Source organism: Balaenoptera borealis (assembly GCF_965194805.1).
Source record: "Balaenoptera borealis genome assembly, chromosome: 4".
NCBI classification, from domain to species: domain Eukaryota; kingdom Metazoa; phylum Chordata; class Mammalia; order Artiodactyla; family Balaenopteridae; genus Balaenoptera; species Balaenoptera borealis.
Window position 1 is genome coordinate 132,697,099 of NC_138861.1, and position 12,698 is coordinate 132,709,796.

The 12,698-nt window shown below is 39.5% G+C and overlaps 1 long non-coding RNA gene across 1 annotated transcript in view; it reads right to left on the reverse strand.

Annotated features, from left to right (window-relative positions):
- LOC309628400 overlaps nucleotides 1-12,698 on the reverse strand; it is a 723,103-nt gene that overhangs the window by 94,140 nt on the left and 616,265 nt on the right. The window lies entirely within an intron of this gene.

The following is a 12,698-nucleotide window of genomic DNA, read 5'->3' on the forward strand; positions in this document are numbered from 1 at the left end:
TTTGAAAACACTGGAGAGTCACCCAAAGCAAGCTGACACTGAAGGGAATTTTCTCCCTCGAAAGAAGGGCAATTCACTGGGTGAGATCTACATTTTATGTGTTTTTTTGGTTGTTGTTCCTGAGTGCACAATCCAGAGTATGGGGTATTGTCTGGGCAGCTAGACAGTACTCAGAGAGTAAGGTACAGTCTTATTGGCTTGAAGTGTAAGAGGATAGAGTTTAGGGCTGTAAAACTGACTAGAAATTTAGGGGGGAAATCTTGTAAATATTACACGTTTATAAATTTTATAAAAGTTATTGATATGTACTCCATTCTACCCCTCTCCTCTCAGATAACTGTCTCAGGTTATATATAATGTAATTTTCTCTTTTCTTGCTGTCAATTCCTTGACACTTGCAACTCTGTTTCCCTGAGTACCAATCTTTATTCCATTTATTATATTCTCCTCTACACTCGCTGATCTGCTAGTTGGAAAACATCTCAGGTTCCCAGGCTAACTGTGGAATGCTAGTTCTTTGAGTAGAGTCCAAGTTCAGTGTAAAGGGGGGGTGGGATGTGAAGCTCAGAAGAGGGTAAGAATAGAAGCAATCAAGTTCAATTACAGGAAGGATTCTATTTTTTTTTTCTTTTTTTTCAAATTTGTATTAAGGAAAAAAAAACCCAAACCTTACAGTTGTCCCTCTGTATCTGCTGGGGATTGGTTCCTGGACCCTCCTTGGATACCAAAATCCACAGATGCTCAAGTCCCACAGTGGTTCCTCCAGATCATTGTTCTGCATCCATGGATTCAATCAACCTTGGATCGTGTAGTACTGTAGTATTACTATTGAAAAAAATCCATGTGTAAGTGGAGCTGTGCAATTCAAATTTGTGTTTTTCAAGGGTCAACTGTACTTAAAAATGTCAAACTTAGAGGCTTTCTAAAGTGGGTTTTTGTTTGTTTGTTTGTTTTTGCCTCCAAGTTGCTGGATAATGTTGAACATGTTTCTAAGTCTTTTTCAACTGCAGTCTCATCTCTAAAATCAGTACAAAAACACTATGTATTTAAAAAATACAGTATAGTGATGAGGACAAAGTAAAACCAAACATTTGTAAAATCATGGGGTTAATTTTAAAAGGTTGCAAATTGGGATGATGATAATAGGTGATTCTTTACTTTTATGTTTGAAAGAACTGGGGTAATATCCAGTTGAACTTTTTACATCCATCAGGAAAAGGGCTGATTTGTCAGGCTATCTTGGTAACTTCGGGACTTAGAACTCCTAAAGAAGATAATTGTGTCTCATTCTCTAAAATTATAAACTTTAGGACACCATGAAAATCTTTGGAAAGATTTGTGTTCCTGTGGTTGTATGTGGAGAAAAGAGGTGATTGCAGTAATAAGTAGTACCTGATTTTATAATGATCGGTTTTAATATCAGGTTCTTCAAATTGTTTCATGGTCAACTTGCATGTAAAGAAATAGTAATGTATTTGTTGAATTTTTAAAAAGAAATATTCCTCCAATATTGTTGATTCCAATACTCTAATGTCACATACGGCTCAGAGATGAAGTCATTTGCTGACCTGTACTAATGCTATGATGCTCTCCAAAGGTAGTGGTTACCTACTGTGTAATTGTCATATTGACAATTACCACAAGGAGGAAAGGGGTATTGAAATAAAGAGAAGCAGAGTATTAAGAAGCACATACAAGTGATGCAACTCAGCTATGAGTTTGGGGAATTTTTCCCAGAGGCTTTGATATATGTGATGAGTCTTGAAGTCAACCAGGTGAGGAGAAAGAAAGAGGAAGGAGAGAGAGTACTTTAGTTAAAGGAACCGTCATGGCTTTGGGTGGGCAAAAGCCCACGCTGTCTTAGATTTATTGCCTTTCCACTCTTTATTTTTTATTTTATTATTTTTATTTTATTTTCTTGTGGTGAGAACATTTAATGTGAGATCTATCCTCTTAACAAAAATTTCAGTGTATAATACAGTATTGTTAATTACAGTGACAATGTTTTACATCAGATTTTGAGAACTGCTTCATTCTGCATACTTGAGTATCCTCTATTTTAACCTCATTTCTTTACTTCCCAGTATCTCCTAGGTTCCGTGCATAGGCACCTTAACCATATCATAGATGCTTTGTTTTGAAGTGCTTTTGGGGGTGTCTGACCCTTAACATTTTTAATCCTTGGACTTGCCCTCTGGCTCCATGTACAATACTTGCTGCCCATCCTAGCATCTGGGTCCTGACTCAAAGAGCCAGTCTGCTTAGGGAGGGCCAGGAAGTAAGGCTGGAGAAATAGGCACCATTGTGGTTCATAAAGTCCCTTAGAAACTATGGTACCATGTTTGAAATTCATTGACAAGGTTATGGGAACCACTGAAGTTTTTGTAATATTATTAGATTTACGCTATGTGAAGATCATTGTGGGAAAGTTGGATTGGAAGGGTCAAGTCTGAAGGCAGGAAAAATAAGCATGAGGCTACTATAATTACCTAGACAAGAAGTACTGAGGGCCTGAAGTAAGGCTGCAGTAGTTGGGAATAGAGGGAAGAGGATGGATGTTAGATTTTTTTTTTTTTAGGCAGAATAGAGGGACCCTAGTGACTGATTACTACCAAGCAAGGAATCTTTCAATTTTTTCAATGAATTTAGAGTGGCTGTTTTGTTTCTGTTCTTTCATTTTTGGTAAATTACATAAGATCCAGGTTCTAAGTCTCTAGCAGTGATGTAACTAAAAGAGCCTAGCACATGTCTTGGCATGCCCTTTAGTAAATGTTAGCTGTGCAACTGAAGAGGTAGGATATTCTAATATTTTTATCACATACTTGACTTCCTTTAGGAATGATCCCATTTCCAGTCAGTTGCAGTGAGAAGATTGTCTGGTTTTAATAACTTCAGAGAACCTAGATTCTGTTGTATGAAGCTGTTTATATGAGTACATGGGAGATCAGAATTCATCTTTGAGAAGCACTAAACCTGAAAGAGCTCTTCTGAATCTTTCTCATCTATGATCTTTTCATGAATAGCTGAGTATGTCGTTAGAATTGTTTCTTAGCCTTCCTGGATGGGAAAGAGGCAGGATGCTTGATTAGTACAAGGGACATGTGTTCTTTTGTCCAAGGTGAACCTGGAAATTGACCCAGGCTGTTATTGCTTAGTAGTTCAATACCTCTACTTCTCTGTTCTGTTTTATCTGTATTAAAAAAAAATTGAGGCTCTATACAGAAGAGTTTGGTACATGTTTCATAGGAAGCATTTTCATTTGGGAGAGTAGTTTTAAAAGTAAAATATTGGGCTCCTGTAGCTGTCCTGATATAATTTTTATTATGTTGTTAATGGTTAAAAAAAAAAAAAAACAAGGTCAACCAAAATCTTTTTAATGGTAATACTAAAACAATTCTCCTTTATAGACAAATTTGTAAAGGAGAAGTATTTATCTTAAAAGATGTTTTTTAGTTCTATGGACAGGCACAGCTGAAAACAAAGCTAAAAAAAATCCCCATAGGCACAAAGCCAGCTTTGAAAGTGGGAACCCACTGCAAACCCACTGACAATGCACCGCAGGTGGATACCACATGGGAGGATGAAAGAATGTGATTGTGAGGGCCCTGTTGACAGCTCCATGTCCATAATCTATTCCCCTTAAATTTGATCTGTGCATCTGGTCCATATTTATGCATGTATTTTTTTTTTTTACTGCAGGAGCTTAAAGTTCTTTAAGTAGGTCAAGAGTGTGTGTGCTACAAAACCTCCTGTTGGGGAGAGGTGGCATGGTGGTGTGAATGGCTGGCAAGTACTGGTGGCCTTGGGTTCTGCAGGGCTCTGTGAGGGTATTGAGGGTGCTTGAGGATCCCCACCTCCGAGAAGAGGATTACTGGGGACTATGCATACTTCAGGAAGGACAAGGCACATCCCACTTCCGATAAGCTGTAAAAGCCAAGGAAAGTTTCACTGATGCAGACTTAGTTCAGGACAGGAGTCAAAAACCACACCGTTAGTACTGAGCCAAAGGTCCTCTGCCATGACTGCGTATAACAAGCCAAGAAGAAATAAGTTGATAATGGAGGATCCAGAGACACATAAACTGGATAACCATTGCTTGTAGAGCGGAATAAGCTCTAATCAAGGACACGTTTTAGGGTTAGCGTCTTGGTCTGTTTAATTCACGTCTCAACAAGTGAATCATGAAAATAACTTCTCAAAGCGTGACGATCATAGACCTGTCCAAGTTTTCATCTTTGTGCACGGTGAAGAAGCCCCTTAGGAGAGCCGCTACATTTCTTCTATTTCATAGTAGGAGCTATGGTTTAGAGTTTTATGTCAGGAGATGTGGCTTGGGTTTAGAAAGTGTGACCCAGAGCAAGAGGAGTTCATAGTCGTTCTTCAACTCAAACGTGACCGCCGTCTGAGTTTCAAGGAACAGCTGATTGGATTGTTTCAACAGTTTCTAAGTTCCCTTCCTCACGCTGAGTCCTTTCACCATCCTACTGTCAACATCCAGTTACATTGATGGGGGTCTGCTTTGTGTTAGAATATGTCACGTATCTCTTTTCTTAGTCTGTTTTTTCTTTCAATGACAAGCTTTCTAAAGTTGTAGTTTAGCATTCCTTGAGCCATTTGTCACTCATTCACTTCTGCCATTTTGTGGCTGTTAGCCTCAGACAACTTATTAATGTCTTTTGTGCCTCAGTTTTCTCATCTGGGACATGGAGAAAATAAATGCCTTGTTGTGTTGTTTTGAGGGTTACATGAGCAAATACATGCAGGGCCCTTAGACCTAACATAGGGCAAGTGCTATATAGGTGTTAGCTCTCATTTCTCCTTCTCCTATTGAGAAAACAATTCCAAGCTGTGTTGGAATTTTGTGTCAACAAATTTCTCATGGCTCTTCTATAATCTCACCAATGTTTTGGTTTTACTACTTTGGAACAGCCAGACCCAAGAGCAGATATAATCTCAAGCTATTAATTAATAGGCCTTTATTAGTCATCTGTTATCTGTGTTGTAGAACCATGAGATACTCAGGACTATCTCTAAATAAAGTTTACATCTATGTACCCAGTGGTCCCAGGTGGACGTATGAAGATGATTGTGTTGATGTATACACGTCTCCTGCTTTCTGGAACTTGAAGGCTGACTGGTAGTAGTGATTGGTGATTTCCTGCCATATGGAATCGAGCCTCACTCAGACTTGAAGGTGTGTCAGTGCCCTCTGAGCACCACCACAGCCAAGGCCTGGGTGAAGTTTGGAGTGGAAAGCATGTACCTGGCATTGTGAGACAGGGACTTACACCCCTATGGTCACCCTGGAGGCCATGAGCAAACGCCTCCAAAGCATCAGATAGTCCCTGGGTTGCCACTAGAGGGCGCAGTATGGACATAGCTATGAATTGTGCTCAGACTATGTGGCATGTGACAGTGATTCTTAATCTAAGGCTGGATTTGGAATCTCTTTGAGGAGGTGAGAAAACTGCTGAAGAACAGGAATGACTGGGGAACCTAGAATGGAAAATTCTTTGAGAGAAATAATAGTGATAACAGCTACCATTTATTGAGCACTTATGAAGAGGCAGGTATGATCTGCGTGCATTTTCTTCCTTGAATCCCCACAATCCCCCAATGGAGGGCTTTATTATTCCCTTCACTGGACAGATGAGGAGATGGAGGAACTTGCTCAGAGGCACACAGCCTTTGTATGGAGGAGCTGATGTTTAATCCAGACCTATGCGAATCCAAAGACTTCTTTGCTTGTGTTAAATCTTAACCCTGGCAGGGCAAGTGAGGAAGGACTACGGTTATCCCTGAAGAAGAGCAACAAATAGCAGTGACCTGGCTGTTGGGAAGGGTTTCAAAAGTCATACAACTCTGAAACGTGTCTCCACCCTCCTGTTCCTGGGGATTTAAGCAAAAGGCTTGGGTTACAAACTCATGCCGAATCTGTGGTCACAGAATGGCTTTCTGTGGAACCTCATCCATCTGCAAAAAAGGTCTTTGATGGGAGAAAGAAATTAAGACAAGAACCTAAGAGAACTGGACTCCCTCATCTTCCTGTCACTGAGTTTTCATAGACCTGGCAGCAAGGGGGGTGCCCGTGTTGGTGGGTACCCCTCTGGGCTTGAGGCTGTAGTGCCCACATTCACCTGAGGACCGTTGCTTGAGGGCAGTGTCTCCAGGTTGGGATCTTAGAGACCTTTCCTCGTGGGAGTTCCATGGTTGGAAACACCAGAACTGTCTCACTCTGTTGCCTGCCGTGAAGCCTCTGGAAGGCCGTGGTGGCTGGAATAGGGCATCAGGCAAAGACAAGGATTTCCTGGCTCAGTTTCTGATGCATAAGATAATATTGTTATACTGTGCAGGTTCAACTCTTTTGGGTCAAAAACTATCAAGATACTTTTCCATTTTGACTGAAACTGTTAGGCTCCATTAAGACTACCAGCAACCTGTCTTAGGCCCCCTGCCCCCAATTCAGTACTAACGGTATGCTCCAACAACCGAAAGTAAAAGTGAGGTTCCACAAGCGACATGAATAGGCACTTTACAAAGCTGAAATGAAATTTGTCTTTGGTATCAGATGGCAATAATTAAAAAGACTAACATTCAGTGTTGATAGAAGGGTGGGGAAACGGGCACTCATATATTGATACTGGGGGCTGTAATAGCAGAACCTTTTGGGAGGGTATTCAGTAGTATCTATTAAAATTAAAGACATTCATTCCCTATGGCTCAGTTATTCCACTTCTAGGAATTAACTTTTTATTTCTTTTCCTTTACTTGTTCCTGATTTTAATGGGAATATTTCTGATGTTTCATCGTTAAATATAACTTCTACTGATGTTTTCTTTTCTTTTCTTTTTTAAGGGTACTCATCATCTCTTTAAGGAAATACTCTTCCATTATTAGTATCTATTATGAATCAAATTTGAATTTCATTGAATGCCTTTCCAGTATCTATTGAGATCGTCATATTTCCTCCCCCCCCTTAAATCTATTAAAGTAATGAGTTTTATTGATAGAATTACTAATGACAAATCACTCTAGCACTTCTGGGATAAACCAAACTTGGTATAACATATCATTTTTATTAATTACTGGATTTGGCTTGCTAATAATTGGTTCAGCATTTTGCATCAAAATTCATACATGGGATCAGCCTGTAGCATTCTTTCTTTGTATGTCCTTCTTTAGTTTTGGAATCGAGAGTGTAACAGTTTCATAAAATGAGTTGAAAACTTTTGTTTTTAAATTATTTTTGAAAGAACTTGTGTAGTATTGGAATTATCTGTTTCTTGAATGTTTTGATTGATAGAACTTATAAAACTATCAGATCCCAGTTGTTTTATTTTTCCTTCATGGTAAATTTTTACCTACTCTTTTATTTATTTTTTGCTCAATTTATTTAATGTTATAGGACTATTTGGGCTTTTTCTTTAAACATAAGGCAGTTTTGGTAAAATATGATTTTCTATGAATTTGTCTAGTTTGTTTAAGTAACATGCTTTTTCTTAGTGTTCTCTTTAATTTCTGTTGTATCCAGTAATGTTGTCCACTTTTCATTCTTAATGTTGTTCATTTGTGGTTCTCTCTCTCCTTTATTTCTCTCACTTTCATCTTGTTTAGTATTACCAAATGATTTGTACACTTCAGAACTTCCCCTAACATTTGTGGGACCCATTGTAAAAGTATGAATGGAGGGCCACATATCATATGTCTAAATATTTAACAATTGTGAGTTAAACTGATAGAATGTTAAGTAAAATATGTTCTATCCTCCTACTTTGACAACTGTACCTTCATAACGACCAGGAAAGTACATTGGAATTTAGAATTCTTGGAATCCTTAAAATTCTGTGCAGGAATATGGCAGCACAGGGAGATCTGGCCCCTGGCGTATTTCTTCTTCTTTTCCCATCCCCAACTCTATTAAAAATTGTCTATAAACTGAAGGCCATAAATAAGAAATGTTTAAATTTATGATACATCTATACTATAGAAATTTATTAGTCTGTCTGAAAAAGATGAGTCAAATCTATAAATAGTGACCTAGAAATACATTCATGATATATTAAATGAAAAGCCATGTTGAAGACATATGTATAGCATAATTCTATTTTGTTAAAAACAACTAGAAATCTATAGGAGATGTATATGTATAATAATGAAGATATCTACATAGGTAAAAATTGAGGAAAATAGCACACTGTTAATATTAATTTCCTCCAGAGAGTAGATTTTAAAGGATAAAGGAGATTTATATCACTCACTTTTTAAAGTCAAAAATTCTGGATCAGGAAAGTAAGAGAAATATTTATTTATTCAAGGATTCAAACATTTGGATTTTTGCAATGAGCATGTATTACTAATGTAATCATAAGAAAACCCAAGATTTTATACATACATTTGCATATATGTGTGCATATGTGTATATGTGTGTTTGCACATATGTATATCATATATATTAATAATATATGAGTTTGTTATTTTAGATAAGTCACTGAATTCCCTCAGAAGTGATAAGATTTATAGATAGGTTCCCAGGATGGATAGAGTGAGCAGGAAGATGGTGCTAGTAAATAAAATACAACCAGTATGCGCCTCTATGGTAACAGTTTTTCCTGTTTTGTACCTTTTCCCCTTATGACACGGAAACACAGCTTTTCAAGTTAGATGAAAAGAAGGGATATTTTAGCTTGATTACATGATAAGAATGTCCTGGAAGGAGTTACCCCTGGAGTGGTAGGGCCATGTAGCACTGGAAGCAAATATATTAACAAGGTAGGTTCTTTGGGGCAAAAGAATGAAAAGAGAAAGACACCCTAAGGCACTCATTGGAAAATGCCCACCCATCAAAGATATAATCTCTCATACAAACTTGCATGAGAATAGCAAAATCCATTGTCCATTATTTTATTTTCTCTCCTTTTTGTTTTACAATATTTCACTTCCTTTCAGATTTCCCAAAACAGTCCTTGAGCATGGACCATGTACCAGGCGTGTTGCCATGTGTTTGTATTGCCTGCAGGGGGTTCAGTCTAGGGAGGTCACGGAAAACAAGCCGGGACAATACAGTGTGGACCGCACTCTGATCGACCTGCGTCCAGGCCCCGTGAAAGCGCTCCTGTGGGGAGTCTACACCAGGGGCGGGGCTGAATCCCTGCGCAGCTCTGCATGCGCGCTGGTCACCTTGAATTCCCTGCCAACGGCGTCTCCCGGAGCCCATGTAAATGGTGCTTTCTGGAGCTGGGTAGTTAGATGGCCTGGACCGTAAGTCAGCTTAGAATGAACACTAAATGAGTCCTAAAAATGAATGGAAAATCATCAGATGAGGGACTGGGTAGAGGGCAGGACATTCCACGTGAGGAACTCTGCAAGCACCAAGGTTTCCATAAATCGAGGAAGGCCCCAGTCAGATCATGAAGGTTCCTGTGCGCAGTATTGAGTGGGTTTAGATTCTGACCTCACGGTGAAGGGAAGATAGTGAGGGATGTTAGGCTTGGGAACGACAGGAATCCAATTTACATTTTAGGAGAGTGGATGGTGTAACTGGTGAGAAGTAAACATTTATGCTATGGCTTCGCTACAGAGGAAATTATGCGAATTCAAATGAACACAGGCGTGTTGCAGAGGAAAGGAGGGAGATAGGCAGAAGCAGGCAGACGTAACACTGCTCAGTCTAACACTGCGCATTAGACTTAGCTTAATGTGACTTCCTCAAAGCCCCAAGTAGGTTTCCTCATGGCATACCATACTTTTAGCTCAATAAATTTATAACAATCTGTAACACCAATCCATTTATGTGGTAGTTTCTTTTTTTTTTTTTTAATGATGGGATTAGTGCCTTTATTTATTTAATTTACTTTTGGCTGCATTGGGTCTTCGTTGCTGCGTGTGGGCTTTCTGTAGTTGCAGCGAGCAGGGGCTACTCTTTGTTGCGGTATGCAGGCTTCTCATTGTGGTGGCTTCTCTTGTTGCAGAGCACGGGCTCTAGGCGCGTGGGCTTCAGTAGTTGTGGCTCGCGGGCTCTAGAGCTCAGGCTCAGTAGTTGTGGCACACGGGCTTAGTTGCTCCGCGGCATGTGGGATCTTCCCGGATCAGGGATCGAACCCCTGTCCCCTGCCTTGGCAGGTGGATTCTTAACCACTGCACCACCAGGGAAGCCCCTATGTGGTAGTTTCTTTAACCTCTGTTTTGTCACTGGGGTAGGGAAGTTATTTGTTGTGTAGTATTGAAATAGGGGAGAGGCAAATATAGAGAATTTTTGAGTGAGTGAATGAATGAGTAAAAGAAGAGGCAAGTGTTCTCAGGTTTCTAGCTTGAGAATCTGGGTAAATGCTGGGCCATTCGCTACCTAGATAACGTATGAGGTGTGAAACATGTTGAGTTTTAAGTGTTTGTGGGTGCAATTTCTAGCAGGCATGGTGGAAAAGGAACTGAAACTTATGAGGAAGATTTAAGCTGAAGATACTGATGTGATATGCACCGGGATGTGGGTGTAGCTATATTATAGGCATATGAGGGCTGGCCCAGGGAGAGCAGGGACGAAGAGAAGAGAGGGGGCAGCCTGGATGGGAACCTTGGGAATCATGAACCTTTAAAAGGCAGGCAGGGAGGCGCCTTGCAGGGAATCTGGAAGACGCTTCCTGAAATGTGGAGGAAAAAATGATGTTACCAGACAGAAGAAAGCATGGTGGTCCAACACTGCCAAGAAGTTTACTGAGATATGAACCAAAAAACGTTCATTAGATTTGTCAACTCGGATCTTGGCAAGAACAGTTCTAATTGTCTGTGCAAAAGCCAGATTATCCTGGGTTGAGGTGGAAGGTAGGGAGAGCAAACGATGAGTATGGATGGCTTTTTCTGGACACTCCTTTGTGAGATTATAGGAACTGTGGGTATGTAGGATGAGTATATATGTTGAGAGCAGAGCACTCCTTGAAGGTTTTCCAGCTAAATTATGACTCAAAAACCTGGGTAGAAGGAGATTATGAAGTGCTCCTGTTATATATTATATCCAGTTTAGGACTTCACTGTTTATGAAAAAGAACCCGGAAATGGTTCTGAGGAGAAGCACACAGATGGTTATTTGATCATAAATAAGACCTTGAAAATATTAAGTGAGACAACTCTCTTACATATGAGGAGTGCTGTTACTCAGAAGAGGGACTATTTGTACTTTATCATCCCCGAGGAGAGACCATGGAAGAGGACTTTGGCTGCAACATGAGGCATTTAATTTAGAAATCAAGATGATGTGACATTGTGATTGAACGTTCAAACAGTTTAGAGAAGTGGCAGTGAACTCTTCTTAGAGGTCTCAGAAATGTGACATTAATAGTACCTTGAGGAGGTAACATTGGTGATTTTGACTGAATCCTTTCTGAGAGAGACGAGTTGGCCGATGGCCCTGGTAGCCAGGGGATTGACCCCGTATGTACTTCCCTACAGCTGCGGGGTGAGCCTCTTGCCAGCTACGTTGCTTTGAGCCGATTTGACACAGAGCGGTTGTTTGTAAACCCCCGAGGCCCTTTCAGCATCTCAGACCCTGAAGCTGTTCACAGAGCTTCCTGTGGGCTTCAAGTTCAGACCTCAGTAAACTTGAAGAATCCATCTGGTGTTGGCTGAATCTAGAATTCTGGAATGTAAGATATTTGGACAAAAGCAGAAGCTAAGTGGAAATCTCAGAGTACTATAAGTCCTTGTGAAGTTGGGAAGCCTAAAACCCTCTTATTTTTCCCCTCAAATGGAGCTGAATGGATGAACAGTTTTGTGTGGTTTATATACTATTAGTCATCTTGCAGTGCTGTGAGACCCAGGCCACTCCCACCACCAATTATATTTTTTTGGTGGGAAAAGAATATAAACCAACCACACTATCTTCACTCAGTCTCCCGTTTGTTCTCTTAAAAATTTATCCTTGTGTAGGAAACATTTTGTATTCTTTTAAAGGAAGGATTTCACGAAATGTCTTTACGGTGACATTTGTATCATATTTTAAAGCTTTCATTGGCATTATGATTATTGTGTCTATGTGTCTAAAGATCTGTGTGAAAATGTATCGACATAAAAGTTATTAAAGTCTAAACAAGAAAAAAGAGAAACTTTTACTTAATATGTGCTTTGGTATCATGATGGTCCCCAAGTTTAAAATTGTGGTAAGCTTAGAAAGGATGTTGATTTTTCTTTTACCTAATATAAATTGTTATTTAACCAGTTATAAACAAGATAAGTAGCTATTTCCATGGCTAATTATGTTTATGTGTTTATCTTTGTACATGTTTTCTATTCCACCTCCCTTTTTAGATTGATTATGTGCTTAAATTAGTTACCTTAGGACCTAAAACAGTGGCACTGCACCAGTTATGGCCAGAGTAAAAATATACGTTGCTGCTGAACAGAATAATTAGCTACTAGCCTAGATTAATTTGCTCGTGGTATAGTCACTTAGCTCATTTATTTTTCTCATTTATTTATTCATTTAGTGGCTACTCTGTGCCAAGAGTCATGCTTTGCACTGGGGATAAATAACACATAGCCCATGCTTTCCAGAAGCTTGCAATCTGTTCAAGGGAAACAGGCATATGATAAAAATAAGGGCAGTTATATAGTTAGGACTCTTTGGGTTGCATGTGACAGAGACCCACCTTAAACTAGTTTAAGAGAAATGGGGAATTCATTGGCCTACAGAATCCAGTGAAGTTCTGAAC